At 33.4% G+C, this 16,053-nt stretch overlaps 1 pseudogene across 1 annotated transcript in view; it reads right to left on the bottom strand.

Moving 5' to 3' along the window:
* Nucleotides 1-9,486: 9,486 nt before the first annotated feature.
* The window catches only part of LOC149533969 (MADS-box transcription factor 22-like), a 164,895-nt pseudogene continuing 158,328 nt past the window's right edge, over nucleotides 9,487-16,053 (bottom strand). Inside the window, exons 5-7 of the transcript XR_016357492.1 lie at nucleotides 10,392-10,433; nucleotides 10,120-10,310; nucleotides 9,487-9,754 (exon numbers count right to left, since the gene is read on the bottom strand). The product of XR_016357492.1 is annotated as an MADS-box transcription factor 22-like (transcript). The remainder of the gene's footprint in view (nucleotides 9,755-10,119; nucleotides 10,311-10,391; nucleotides 10,434-16,053) is intronic.

The following is a 16,053-nucleotide window of genomic DNA, read 5'->3' as shown; positions in this document are numbered from 1 at the left end:
ACTGTGCATCAATAGATTATATCACTATCATAGGATATAATGCAAACATTAGAAACCACTCCTTAGGTACTCTGTCTCTATTTTGCTCTTTGTAAATTAGGTACAACTTTCACATGTCTTTGACTTACATGTTGCACATTGAACCTTCACATTAGGACACTATATTGAATATGTCCATGAAAAAAAATCACCAAAGAATCAAAACATTGTCCATACAACTAAGATCTCTATCTGCTACTCTATTAGTCTTCACAAAATTACTGCTATGTTAACATCAATGAAAAACACAATCGTGAATGGAACATGTCAATTCTCTCCAATGCTTAAGATACTCCCCCAATGTAGTATCATCAACATTCATGCTAACAATCTCCCCCTTTAGCACTGATGGCAACATAGATAAAAAAATCTAAGTTCCAAGAATACCAAATAGTACTCTGTTGCTGCTGCTATTCTCATCTTTTAAAACCCTCTTCATAAAGATATATTAAAAATATATCTTGAATATTTATGAAGAAAAGTATAAAGATGTATTATTTTGATTTAAAAATTCTATAGTTAGTGGATCTCAGGCGAAGGATACTCACTTTGAGAAAATTTACACAAAAAATAATTAATAGGCAAAAAAAAGTAACATGTCCTTTTATTGCAATCTCCTACTAATGGCCCTATTTCATTATCTCCCACTTTCCTCTCACCATATATTTCTCTCTATTCACCCTCAATCTCTATCTTATATCTATCAACCTCTCACTATTCTCTCATTCTATCTCTCACACAACCACCTATTATTACTATCTCTATTATTCTCTCTCTTCCTACCTTTTCCATTACTATATTTATCTATTCTAAGATCTCTCTCTCTCTCTCTCTCTCTCTCTCTCTCTCTCTCTCTCTCTCTCTCTCTCTCTATGTCTATCTCAACCCTAATTATCCTCCTCATTGAGCTCTATCTCATACCTCTCCCTCTCCCCTTCTTTCTTTGCCTCATGTATCATTCATTTTTGTTTTTCCCATTCTTTCCTCTGATACAATATATCTTCCCCCAACTATAATCTATTTCTACATCATGTATCTTACTCTATTCCCATTTCCTCTCTCTCTCTCTCTCTCTCTCTCTCTCTCTCTCACACACACACACACACACACACACACACACATTACCATAAACTTATTCCTCATGTGGCTAACCCTCTCTCCTTTCTCTAACTCTCTCTAAGATATATATCCCCTAATTACCCTACTCTCTCATGCTTCTTAACATGTGCCCCCCTATGTCTATGTCACATGCACACACACTCTCACACACACATTTCTCCCTCTAGTTATCCTAGTTCACTATCTCCCTATCTCTTCTCAACATTTATTACTCTCTATTTACCCTCGATTTATACCTAATGTCTATCAACCTCTCACCACTCTTGCACTTAATCTCTCACATGTCCCCCTATAACTACTTTCTCTCTCATTTTCTTTCCCCACCTTCCTCATCACAATTTTATAAAATCTAATATAAGCCCTAACTTGAGGTCTATCTCATCTCTCTCCATCTCCCCCTTCTTTATTTTTCACATCTCTCCCCCTCTCATAATCTTTTCACATAATTATAATCTACGTCCACCTCATGTCTCTCACCATTTTCCCATTCTCTCTCTCTCATGCACCATCACCAACTTTTTCTATTCTAAGTGATAATTATCCTCGTTGATATCCATTTCATCTTTCTCCTTCCCTCCCCCCCACCCTCTCTCTCTCTCTCTCTCACACACACGCACACACACACACACACACACACACACACACACACACACACACACACACACACAACAACAACAACAACAATATATTTATCTATTATAAGCCCTATTTCCTTCTGCTTGAGATCTATCTTGTTATAATGGTATTAGAATTCATGAGATAATTATTAAGGTGCATGACAAGCAACTTCTTTTTCAACATATCTATTAATGAAGAACTTTTAGTCATCCTCTATAATAATAATAATTTTTGCCAAATAGCTCTTCAAAGACACATACTTCTTCAATATAACTAGCACACAACCACCCATACAAAATAAAAACATATATTATAAGAACTCTCAAATGAGCCTATAATAGAAATGAACAAGGAAACATCTTGTTATGAATAGGAATAAGAATTTTTTATTTGAAATAACCATCATCCTGAAATACCATAAAATTCAAAACACCTTATTATTAGAAGAAAATAAATTTTATTTATTTTTAACCATGTTAGCTATGATCTAATTACCAATGTGACCATCATCTATCTTTTGGGTTGACAAATATAACTATTTTCTAGCTTAATAAAAAAAAGACGTTGAAGCTCTACATTTCTCTACTAAATGTCAAATATAACATAAATTGATGCTTCAAGATCAACATTTTATTCCAAGAAACTTGTGAAGATTAGGAACATGAGATGAGTTCTAAGGATTTTTTTGACACAATTTCTTAAAAGGGAACTCAAAGGTGAAAATATAAAAAATAAAACTATCCCTGAAACTAACTTTGAGTATGAGTTAGAGCAGAAGGAATCCTTAGATAACTCTAAGGATGATGGATATAAAGGTGGCAAGGAAGAAAAATCTATTTACATCTCTATCAATTTGGATGGTTATGAAGAGGTTTTGGACCATGCTTATGCATCCCTTGTTCCTAATAAGGATATGGTTGATGAAGAGGCTCCCCTTGTCCCCAACATTCCTAAGGAGAAATAAATCTCTCCTAACCCATATGAATAAATTGACAATATTTAGAGAAAAAAAATCATCCAAGTAGAGGAGATTGTTACTTCTTCTAAGAAAACTAAATAATTGTTATAACCTATAAAGGATTATTGGCAGAATAATGAAAAAAGCTATGTTTGTAGTGGTTAATGGGGAAAATATAATCAAAAGGAATGACAAGAAGAAGAGTTAGAAGAAAGAGGGAGGAGATGATTACAAGGAAGAACATGTGATTGATGAGGATGACTAAGACTAGACAACAACCCTCAAATATTTGTCAAAGAATTGGAAGATCATCTCAAAGAAGGATGAGGTTAAAGATGCCAATAGATGAGGTTAGTGACCTTAATTTAAAAATTAATATGATGATAGTTATTATGATTTTTTTAGCTTTGACCATAAAGAATTGGCTATTATTTTCTAATACCCATGTCCTTTGGGCTAAAACTATTTCATTGGTTAATTATATTGTTTCAAAGTCTCATATTGTTATGTATTTTATTATGTTAAAAACTCTATAGAATAAAGGGATAGTTCAATAGGCATGTGAATACACTATTTTTGATGTGATTTAGATTTTTTATTAGGATTTTGTTGTAGGTTTTAAGGCTTGAGTCTATGTTTTCATGTGTTAAGTTATAATATCTAGGATTAAGGCCCTTCTCCTACTAATTCAATAAAAATAATTCAATCCATAATGTTACTTAGACAAACTACTATGTTGATGCTTATATGGTCCATCTTGTTGGAAACAATTGATTAATTTTGTATTATCTTTGATGTTACACAAAATGTCATATCATTGACAATCAGTGTTTGTTGAGCTCACTCGAGCATTGAAGATAGTTTTCTGTGTATGTCAACCATTCTAGACTTTGCCTAGTTCAGAAGACAGTGTCTATCAAGTTCACTTGGGTGACAAAGGAAAGTTTGCAGAAGTTGAGTGTTAATCAAGCTCACTCAATTAACAAGGGAAATGTTGGATGGAACCAGTGTTAATTGAGCTCACTTGGTTACCAAAGGAACTTTGTGAATATGCAGTGTTAACTGAGTTCACCTGGTTAACACAGGAAAATCGTTTTGAGCTAGTATCTACTAAGTGGGATCAGCCAATGAAGGATCTTCTTGTTTTGGCATATTGAGCTTAATTTAATTGTCTATTGGTTCTAGTCGTCTAAGAAGATGAATATTAATTATTCTAAGTTGTATTTAAGCTGACTTGACAATATGTATGATATAAATATAAAGTCAAGAAGAGGATTGAATGTGTGGAACATAATTGAACTTTTGATGATGCTAAGAGGAAGCAAATTAGAAGGATAAGTAGAATATCCTTATTGAGATGCAAAGATACATTGGATTAGGAAGGATCAAGTGTACAAACTAGAATTCAGATCTGTAATCAGTAATTTAGTTGAATAAAAAATTGAGTCATCTCATTGTTACTCTCTAACCATTGTAGCAATGATCTAAATCTCTTAACAGAGTTGGCTTAACAACTATTTGTAAATCTTCTAACAAGGTGGCATTTCTATTGAATTGTCTAAAGACCTCTAACAAGGCCACTCCTAATAGGGTGATTAAATCCTCTAATAGGGTCACACATAACAGTGTGTTTTGTAAATTTTAACAAGGTTAGCTCCTAATAGGGCTTACTTTAGAAGAGTGAAAATTAGTAACTATTTGCAATTGGTGTTTTTTCCCAAATTGGGTTTCCCTGTTAAATCTTCGTGTCAACTATGTTCATGTTATTTTTCTTATGTGTTTGCAATTAAGTTAAGTAAGATCAACCTCAGATAATATCTTGAAGATTTTCATGTTAAGCATTTATCGAGCTATTTCAGTGTTTACCAAGTTACAACATTTTTTTTGTGTGTTACTAAGGTATAAAAGAGTTTAGTTTTGATCTATATTGACATCAAAGGGATTCAAGATTTATTTTAGTGGTAATTGATTCACCCCTCCCCTCTTAGTGACTCCTCTCATATTTCCAATAAATCTATATTGGAATGAAAATAGTTAAGGATAGGGGGATGATGAAGGTATGGTTAAAAATGCATATATTAAATATTGATGATGGTTTAAATGGAAATGTCCCACAAGGTAGATAAGATAAGATAAGATAAGATAAAATTATTAACGTCCACGAAAAACCAAAACGGTTTATGGGACTGAGCATACAAATAGAAGAGCTAGCCAAGGTAGGCACCAAACGGTGACTGAAAAGGAACAAAGCAACAAGAAGAAAGAAAGACAAGGTAAGGACTAAGGGTCCTTCATTCTCACAAAATGGTTAAGGATAACAAAATGAAAGATAAAAGTACTACAAAATTTATAAAAGAGGGTGAGATAATGCATAATTACCTCAAGACCTTTGCTCATGGTGTTTTAGGGGAATATCAATGATAATCCTCACCAGTATTATTTTCTACATTGTCTCTTTCAGCATGCTAAAAATAATTCCACAATTTCATTGACACACTTCTTATCTATGTAAAACTTCCTACCCTCTACTAGTGCGCATGAGATATTTGCAATTAATGTTTTATTGATTTATGATTCAATGGCATATACTCTAAGAGTACCCTCCTTCCATCCGTCAATAAATGTTTTGGTGGCCTATACAGCAACCCCATGAAGCCTTTCCGTATAGCCATTTAGGCCTCCCACCAAAATCTCACTCTAGATTGAGTCCATTTTTTTTTGTCACAAACAATAGGTTCTATTTTATTATGGTCCCCCATTCTTCCATAAGAATAAGCATCCATACTCTTGAAAATAGGGTAAGTAAATCAAAACACCAAAATTGTCACTTCCAAAATACTCAACCATTTCATAAGAAGTAAGGCATCTATAACATCATCCTTTCCAAGATCATTATGCATGATATAGGTATATTGTTGTTAATATCCTAATTCATCATTTGTTTAAAATTTAATGTCAATATTCACTAGCCTTCTTGCCACATAGTTAGCTTCTTGCAACATGTGGTAGATTTTATATTCTTTAAACATACCCAACATTAATTTGTAATCTTCAATAAAATAATAATAATTGTCCACTTATCTTATCTTAGCATGCAGAAAGAGACAATGTAGAAAATAATATTGGTGAGGATTATCATTGATATTCCCCTAAAAGACCATGAGAAAATGTTGTTGAGGTAATTATGCATTATCTCACCCTCGTTTATAAATTTTGTAGTACTTTTATCTTTCATTTTGTTATCCTTAAGCATTTTATGCACAACAAGTGCATTTCCTTTTTGTTCTATTTGTTTTTGTTTATAAATCATTGTTTGTACATGTTCATGCAAAATCTATTTTTCTTTTCTTTAATTGCAAAGATCTCATGCCCACTAGTAGAGGGTAGGAAGTTTTACATAGATAAGAAGTGTGTCAATGAAGTAGTGGATTTTTTTTTAGCATGGTGAAAGAGACAATGTAGAAAATAATAATGGTGAGGGTTGTCATAGACATTCCCTTAAAAGGTTCATAAGCAGATATTTCTAAGGTAATTGTGCATTATCTCACCTTCATTTATAAACTTTGTAATATTTTTAACTTTCGTTTTGTTATCCTTAACCATTTAATGCACAACAAGTGCATTTCCTTTTTGTTCTATTTGTTTCCATTTATAAATTATAGTCTACATGCTCAAGCAATTTTATTTCCCCTTCTTCTTCATGAGAAGGTTGATTTTACTTGTTATGGAATATGTTAGGGCTTTGCATTTAGGGAGAAACACTCCATCTTAAACGATAATTTTATTTATGAAGAATTTTTAAAGGTACATTATGGGGCAACTTCCTCATATCAAGAGTTGATTCGAATAAAAGGAAACATCCCTCATCTACCTTCTTTACTCATAAAAAAGTTGCTATCTCTTATGGTGATGACTCTAGCTACACATCATCAAATAATAATGCTTTTGATTGTTTAGAGCCTAGTGTTGTTGTCAAAGAAAATAAGAAAGCTAGTTTTATCTTTTCATAAAACCAAATGAAACAAAAAACCCTTTGAGCCACCGAAATGGCTATGCAGCAAACATAATGACATTTTATTGTAATTTATCAGTCATTTAAAATTATAAAACACTTGATTTGTGATTTTAATGTAATATTATATAATAAATAAATGCCTAATCACAACAATTTTGTCAACTAGATAGACACTTCCAAAACACTCTATGCTAGGAATACGAGGAAGTCGTCCTATCTTAAAGCCTAATGCTAAATCAAACCCTAGTTCGCTTATTCATCCTTCTTAGGACCTATTTGGTTCATGGATTTGAACCAAAATTGACATTTGTAATTTCTAAATATTTGTAATCCATTGTTTATGTGCACAAAATAAGAAGTAGAATTGGAAAAATTAGTATTTGGATTCCCCATTTACATTCAAATCCATAATTTGGTCTTCCATCTAAATAGGTGGAATTGCTCCAATGCCCATTTTAATTCCAATTTACCAAAAACTTGGATTACATATTGCTCCAATTCCCATTTTAATTCCAATTTACCAAAAACTTGAATTACATATGAATTGAAATGAAAAACTTTTGAGGTCCACTTGACCTATTGCTCATGTTGCTATGTTTGACACTCTACTCGATCATCGTGAAACAACAAATACACTAAACAAAAAGAGAGATCATATCCCTCCACAGGTGTTCCACAGAAGAAATATTCTTTGATTTTTCCATTTTTGAGAAAGCTATTACACTGAATGACATCCCTAGAAACAAGTTAATTTTAGCCTTTGAAAATGGATGCATCCAGCCCCTTTACAGACAACCAAATCATGCAAAGAAAACGAATAACAAACGGTTCCAAAAGACTCTGTGACTATTTCTGCGATCAAATTGAACACTTCTACAGCGTATCAAAATCTTCATTGTCCCTTTTTACCATAGTCGATTATATGCACGGTCAAAATGAATTTTTTTCTCAAAAGTTTTTTGAAATCCCTAGTCAAAACAATTTTGTGAATATTTCTTAATAAAGTTGACATCACCGTATTGCACACTTTGGTCAATTTGGACAAAATCTGTCCAAGAATAATCCACATAATCCATAATCCTAGGTGTACAGAAAAACACCAGATTGTAATGAAGATATAAAGATACACTGCAACCTGGGATGAAATTCAGAAAGGCAGGTGTAATTTAGTCTGTCTTTCTATTAATTTTATGTTGCTTTCAGGCATGATGATGAACATTAGACTACCACTCGAAAGAATGGCTGAATGTATTTTGTGCAAAAAGGTGTTATTGTCTGTCAGGCAAAGGCAATTTTCAATAAATAACTTATATAAATAGCAAAACATCTAACCCACTTGACTTCAATGTAAATAAATTTAATTGATTCCTGCTCGATTTCATTGTACTGTAATGAATGGAAATTTCTCTACTTCATCAAAGTCTTTCGTTTCTTTTTTATTATGGAATTTATTATTATGTGATTGTAATAATATATTGAAAATATATTTCATCTATGTTTATTTTGGTTGGTATTCTAATTTCAGAAATGTATAATCAAACAGAGGAATGTGTATTCTGATAATGAAATCTTGATCAACCAAATGGTCCAAACCAAATTTTGAAAAACTGAAATCTAGATTTCAAATTCTAGAATTCCAAATCAAGAGTTTCAAATTCCAATTTCCATAAAGATATGGATATTGTAATTTACATGGACATCCCTATTGACATGGAGAAAGATAATGCAATTAAGAGGGGTTCATAGGTTCTTGGAAAATCCTAATATAAATAAAAATGTCAAAAATATGATGGAAACCTACGATTCTATATTTCCATGGGTAGTAGCCGAAATAAATGGACTGAATGACAGATCTTCTCCTTCAAAACAGAGTCTTGATAACATCATAGCAAGTGACCAAACTTTAGCCAAGGGTAATAGCGATTTGAGGGAAGACCATGAGTAGTCTATTAACAAGCTTGAAGACTCTTTGAGGGTGATTCGGGATAAGCTAAGAGCTGATATTGCAGTTAGTAAAATGGTCACGGATAATTTCACCGAGGGTCTTAAAGAAACTGATTGAACAAGAAGAGGCTTTACAAGTAATGTATAAGGATAACTCTGCTTCGCCATCTGTTAGTGTGATATAGGTACAGTGTTGAGGATTCAGATGATACCAGTGAGAAGACTGAAAAGGCTTTTATGTTGGGACTGTTAAAATTAGAAATCAATTACAAAAATGAGAAAAGAGAGACAATTTATTGTAGTTCACTACAATTTGTGGCTACATCTATATGGAGAGCAGAGCAGCTATTTTATTCAGTCATAGTAGCTTGTAGCTTGAATACATAGGGCTTTGCCTCCATATTTGTACATTACTGTTCAATACAAGACAAAGAGACTAATAAGAAGAAACAAACAGACATAACTGTTAAACTTCACATCTAATACTAACCTGTTAAGATATTAAGAAGGTGGTAAGATAAGAGTATCACCCCTATTGATAGCATAGTTAAGGTCTATTTCATGAACCCTGAAATTTTAAAAAAGGGAAAAAAAATTATAGTCCGGTAAAGCGTGTATATGTTTATTTTTTGTTTAGTTACGAAGACTTGGATTTCTGATCTTTGTTAAAACAATTTTCCTTTAATCATAAACATTTTAATCCATAATATTGCTACTTGTCCACATTCATATTTCATACTCATACTCGAGAGCAAGAGTCATAGCTTAAAAACATGAGAATAAGAATTCACAATCACAAAATGACATGTTCATATATAATTACACTGGATTCCAACCCCAGCACAGTCCGACAGAAGTCCGACACAACGTCCAATTGACAGAAAAATACAGCAATCCAGTAATAGCAGTGTCCAGAGATACAACGTAATGAAAACAGCGCCAAAAGAGATAGGACAGCATTTGAAACATACAGAAATAAAAGACACAGTCTAAGCATCTGCCATTTGTTCCAGAGAACAGTCACATTTGTAACGAGAGCCCATTTATATGAAAATTTTGCTCTGTACGAATGAATATGAAATCAGATATATGGGAATCTTTGCCACGGAAATACCGTATCCTTGTTTTATCATATGATAAAATCAGAATTAAAATTAAAGATTTAAGTATATTATAGTTTTAATATTTGTGGCAAATTATGTTACCATTCACCTTCGAAAACAAGTATATAAAAACGATTCAATCAGCTTCATAATCAGTTATCAATCAACAAGAGATATGATTGAATCAGAAGCGTTACTAACGAGTGTATGCCGTGTTTCGTGATGGAATACCAAACCAGGCATCAGAAGGACAACCTGTGTTGTAATTATCTTATCAACATTTCAATAATGGCCAATGATTCCTATCAAACATAATATAAAACGAGTAAATAGCTTACCCCAATTCTAATGAAGTGTCTGAAGCCTCATTGTGTTGAATAATGCTTGTTTTGTGTTGTGTATATATACTTTCAGAAGTCTGAGGATGATCATGAGTTTCCGAAGGAGGCTCAATCAACAAGAATTCCACTGCAGTATTATTCTCCGAATTGGAGCGCTCTGTCAACTGTTGAACCTGTACGCTGTCTTTCGTTATAATCAACCAGAAGAACTAGACCACAACGAAATACAGACGCCAATTCGAGAAAACAGATACCTTCAGGTGAAGTCTCGCATTCTCCTCCTCAATATGGTGTCCCTGGTTCCATTAATTACAATTGAGCCAAGAAAAAATTAGTTTGACTCAAAAATTACACGGTTAAATCCTGATAGCAATATCACAAGTGCCATATAAGCTATTTTTGGATAATTCCTGGTGAAAGAGTCTTAAGTAGACAATGAAGTGGAAGATATGATGACAAACATGTGCAATCATTTTAGGTGTCTCTTGCACTGAGATCTATTATGACTTTTTCAGTGGGTGTTTAATCTTGTCTAAGGTGTTATTTGATATTTTTAGTTGGTTAAGATGGTCTAGAAGACTCATGTTACTTTCCCATGTGTTACTTTTGGGAGAGATTTTTGATGTTTGGTGTGTCTTCCAAGAAACTTAGAAACAATGTAAAATTATAAGGAGATATCCAATTAACTTTGTTTACCATTATTGTATTTGCCGTAGGCTCATACTATTGTAATCAAATCAGCTCTACAAATTTTTTAGCATCTAAATTTCTTTAAAATATTTTACGTGAACTTGATTGGCTCTTCTATTTGGGGTCTTATAAGAGCGATTTTTCTGGAAGCACTACCCAGAATTTTAGCATTCACTTAAAAAATTAACATTGTATGGAAATAAATAGTTTTGGGTTTGTAAATATTAATTTTATCACCAGTCACTCTAATATTTGATTATATTAAATTTTAAATACTTTTAATTTGTGAAAGATGACAATTAACTAATGGATAAATTAAATATCGTGTTTGTGAAAAAAGGTATAATAATAAATAAAAATGTAAAATTATAATATAACTAATTATATCTTTCTTAAAATATTTTTTTATTAGACTAAAATCTAGTACAATTTTATGATTATCTAGGGCCAAAATTTCTACATCTTAATACTATTTATTTATAAATGTAGTCAAGAAAATATTAATGTATCAATATACCAATATACTAAAATACAATTCATTAGCTATAATAGTATCATTGCATTTATGTGAAATTTAGATTTTTTATATTAAATTTTTATCTAAAATATATATCAAATATTAATCAATTAGTAATAAAATTATATTTAATATTATCAATTGTTTACTTCATTATTCTAATTAATTAAAACTAATATAATTTACGGCAAATACAAGCCACTAAGGACATTATAATTAATTTAATGAAAATGTCCTTTCTCAAATGCAGCTTTTAATTAAAAATTTGCATGCATTTGAAAGGGTCATTTGACATTATGCTGAAGAATCCCTTGGAATTTTGACGATTGTTTGCCAACTTAGATGTCTCAGGTTGTGTAAAGGAGAAGTTTGGAAGCATGGGGAACTGAACGTATTCTCATTTCTCGGGTATTGTTTGGTTTGCAAATACATATTAAATTTTACAGGAAATACATAAATTATGTATGCAGTGCGTGCCAGTGCCAAAAAAAAAAGTAAATTTAACCTTGAAGTGTGATAGAGTGCACTAAAGATTAAATTTTACAGTACTATGCGTGATGGTGAGATTAAAAATTAAATACAATTGTTATTAAATAGACGAGTCTGAAAACCAACTGATTATAAGAAGATTTCCATGATGATTGAGCCTCACAATGCTGGGCATTAGGAGTCTCCAAAAAGATGCCGTACAGGTTAATAGGAGTCGATTAAACTCTTTGCTGGGTATAAAAATAATTCTATACAGTGATTGTTCATCTCACGGCAAATTATAAATGTTAAAGGTGATTAAAGCTCTTCCCAGGGGTCAAGAAAATTAATGCCGGTCAGACTGGGGTTTTCTGGAAGGAGTTTTGAGGGATAGGTATGTTGTTTTCATGAAGATCAGAAATTATATCTATGTATTGTTCTTACTGAAGAAATTAAATAGAATATTATTAGGTTCTATTTCTTGTTGTAAAATATTGTCAATTTGAAACTCCCGATGACAGAACAGCGAGCTGAGGTAGATTGCATTGCAAATCAGAAATACAAGACTTCCTTAGCTAAACTAATAATAAGCACATGAAGATAACTTCGAATGATGTTTATGCAAACTGTTTGACATAATGTGGAGTTAATGGAAGTGAAAAAAAAATGGTAATAAACAGGGCTGCCTACTACAAAATACGCATGAATTCCTAAACGAAACAAATACAAAGCAATGGTTTAAAGTGTGACCGATATAGAAACCATAAGATAAGTATCATATGCTTTAAAAACCAACAGATAATGTCCGTGTTTAGGGAGATTTGAAGCACCAAATATGAGCTACAATTTTTAAAAACTATTGTACTTTCGGTACAACCACTAGTTATTAAATTTAAAGAATTCTCAAGGAGTCCCTTTTCCTTTCAAACAAGACATATAATCCTGCGACAGCCAACATGTAAACTTTGAACCCTCTCAAAGAAATGGAGAAGGCGACTCCAATTTTGCCCCTTGAAGACACCTGTTGGGTGCATATGTGAAGTCCAACAGTCACCTTTTTATTATGCTCATTTTATTATTGTTCCCTCCAAATTGTTTGTTTGTTCATTTCCTTTGAGACTTTATAAATATGTTTTGGAGATTGATCATTGTATATTGTATTCGAAGAGCTGAAGCAATAGTTGTGATGTAAAGTTTAATTATTTACATTAATAGAGGTCTTCCCTACAGTGTGGACGTAGCCACAATTTGTGGTGAACCACGATAAATCGTGTGTTTGCATTTCTCTTTTCTTTTGCTTGTTCTGTTCATTTTCAGTTTGCACTTTCAACGAACTTCATAATTGGTATCAGAGCTTGGCGTAGATGCTGGAATTGATTTTGGTGTTTGAAAATCCAAAGTCATGGAAGATTTGCGAGTGCAAAAATTCTCGGGACAGAATTTCAGTTTGTGGAAAGTTCACATGCATTCATTGTTGGTCAAGCAAGACCTGGCAGTAGCAATTGATGGAAAGGCAAAGAAACTGGCTGCAATGATGGATGAAGACTGGGTTAAAACCGATGATAAAGCAAAGGCAACAATATTTCTTTCTTTATCATAGAATGTTTTATTCAATGTTCACAACGAATCTTCGACAAAGGAAGTTTGGGATAAACTTCAAACTATGTATGAAACGGCCTCAGCTGCAACTAAAATATTTATTATGAAGAAGCTCTACAAGTTGAAAATGAAAGATGGGACTGCGATGTCGAATCATATAAATGATTTGAACACTTTGCTATGCCAAGCAACCTTTGTTGGCATGACACAAGATGATAAATCTAAAGCTATCATCTTGTTGTGTTCATTAGGTAGCTGGGATCCTGTTGTTACACCAGTTAGTACTTCTAACTCCTCAAACAAAAAGTTGGTCTATGATGAAGTGATGGCAACTCTACTTAGTGAGGATATGTGGAGAAGCAACAAGGAATCCTCATTTGGTGAACCCCTGATGGTGGTCAGCACTAAAAATAGAGGAAGAAGCCAAAATAGAGGAAGGAACAATCATCATAGAAGATCAAAATCAGCTAGGCGCTCAAAGTCAAAGGAAAGGAAAGGAGGAGACTGCTGGTTTTGTGGCAAAAGTGGTCATGTGAAAAAGGATTGTAGAGGTTATAAGAGAGCACAAGAACGAGTGTAGGAAAGTCAAGCCAATGCCATCTATGACAAAGATGATAGTGTGTTGATTTTATCTACAACCAAAACCACTTCAGCCTCATGGGTTTTGGATTTCGGCGCATCATTTCATGCCACTTCATGTACGGAATACTTCTCAATTATCAAGAAGGTAAGTTTAGTGAAGTATACTTGGGTGATAATAAGGCATGTGAAATAATAGGGAAAGGAGATATTTTATTATCTTTGAAAGGAGACATTAAATGGCTATTAAAAAATGTGCGTCATGTTCCAAAACTAAAGAGAAATCTAATTTCTGTAAGTCAACTATTTGCACAAGGTTTTGTCACTTCTCTGACTAATTCATGGAAAGTCACAAAAGGATCCATGTTAGTTGCAAAAGGCGACAAGATTGGGAGCTTGTATATTGTAGAAAATATTAATGAAGTGGGGGCTACCATGATAGTTGAAGATAGAAATTCTGAATTGTGGCATCAAAGGCTTGGTCACATGAGCCAAAAGGGCCTTGCTGTTATGCATAAAAGGGAGCTATTACCAGGACTGAAATTAGTTGAATTCCAATTTTGTGAACATTGTCTTTATGGAAAATAGAAGCGGGTCAGCTTCTTGAGGATCGGACATGAAAAGAAATGTACTCCTTTGGCTCTTGTTTATTCTGATGTGTTCGGACCCACCGAGGAAAGCTCTATTGGAGGAGAAAACTTCTTTGCCACCTTCCTTGATGATTGCACAAGAAATGTATGGATTTATTTATTCCATAAGAAATCTGATGGTTTCAACAAGTTTAAAATCTTTAAGGCTTTAGTACAGAATCAATTTAGCCACAAAATAAAGTGCTTGCAAACAGACAATGGCGGAGAGTTTTGTTCATCAGAGTTTGATTCATTTTGTGCAGATAATGACATCCGTAGAATTAAGATTGTTCCATTCACCCCGCAAGAAAATGGAGCAATGGAGAGGATGAATAGAACAATCCTTGAGAAATCTTGCTGTATGCTCTCTAATGCCAGTTTAGGAAAGGAGTTTTGGGTAGAGGCATGCAATACAACAATATATTTAATCAACCAAAGTCCCTCTTCTCAGTTGGACTTTGGCATACCTAAGGAAGAGTGGCTGGGAAAGAAAATCTCATATTCACATATCCAGGTGTTTGGATGTGAAGCTTATGTACATGTTCCGAAGGAGAAAAGACAAAAGCTTGATCCAAAATAACAAAAAGGTATTTTTGTGGGCTATGGTGAAGACCAGTTCGGTTTCAGAATATGGGATCCAGTTGTGAACAAAATTATCAGAAGTAGAGATGTTGTCTTCAACGAGAAGGTATTTCCAACATTACATAAAGAAGAAAACACGATATGTGAATATGCACCTTTCTCTATTTTTGATAATAATAATGCTGGTAGAAATCAAAATGTTGTTTCTCCAAATGTTCTATCTCCCACCTCCGTCTTGGCCCCTGCCCCTCTATCCTCTTCTTCTACTAGCATGTGGAGTAACTCGAACACTACTGGTGATACGAGTAGTCATAGTTTTGAAACTCCAGTTTCAAATTAGAACAGAGATGAGAATCCTCTATTTAAGTACAGAGAAAATGGAAATTATGCTGATGAAGTCACACTCCTTGCCGATACACATGGTCACATTCACAGGCACGATACCTCCAAAGATTCCTACACTGGAAAGATTGGCACAGCTAGTCAATGCACCAAAGACTATATTCAATTCGATGATAGTCTTGACCCCTGGCATCTGGAGAATGTAGAGGACTGTGAGCATGGTCACATCTTTCATCATGCTGTGCACAAGATTATAGAACATCCTGTCAAACAACCTTGCAAGGAGTTTATGAGTGAAGACATTGACACTGGCCATCAGCCTACTCACGCAAGGGATGTTCTATCCAATTATTGTTAGTATGAGCCGAATCCACAAATCGTTGTAGGAACACTGCCTAATCACTCCTATCAGTAGCTAACTCATGGCTCCCCTCCAAATATCATTAACATGAACAGACAAAAGTTCACTCACGACATTCTAGCTTCCTGTCATGTCTTGCAAGATGCCAA

The sequence above is a fragment of the Cupressus sempervirens genome, chromosome 10, assembly GCF_028749045.1.
Source record: "Cupressus sempervirens isolate cs-2001-9-10 chromosome 10, ASM2874904v1, whole genome shotgun sequence".
NCBI classification, from domain to species: Eukaryota; Viridiplantae; Streptophyta; class Pinopsida; order Cupressales; family Cupressaceae; genus Cupressus; species Cupressus sempervirens.
This window is presented reverse-complemented; position numbering and strand designations above follow the sequence as displayed.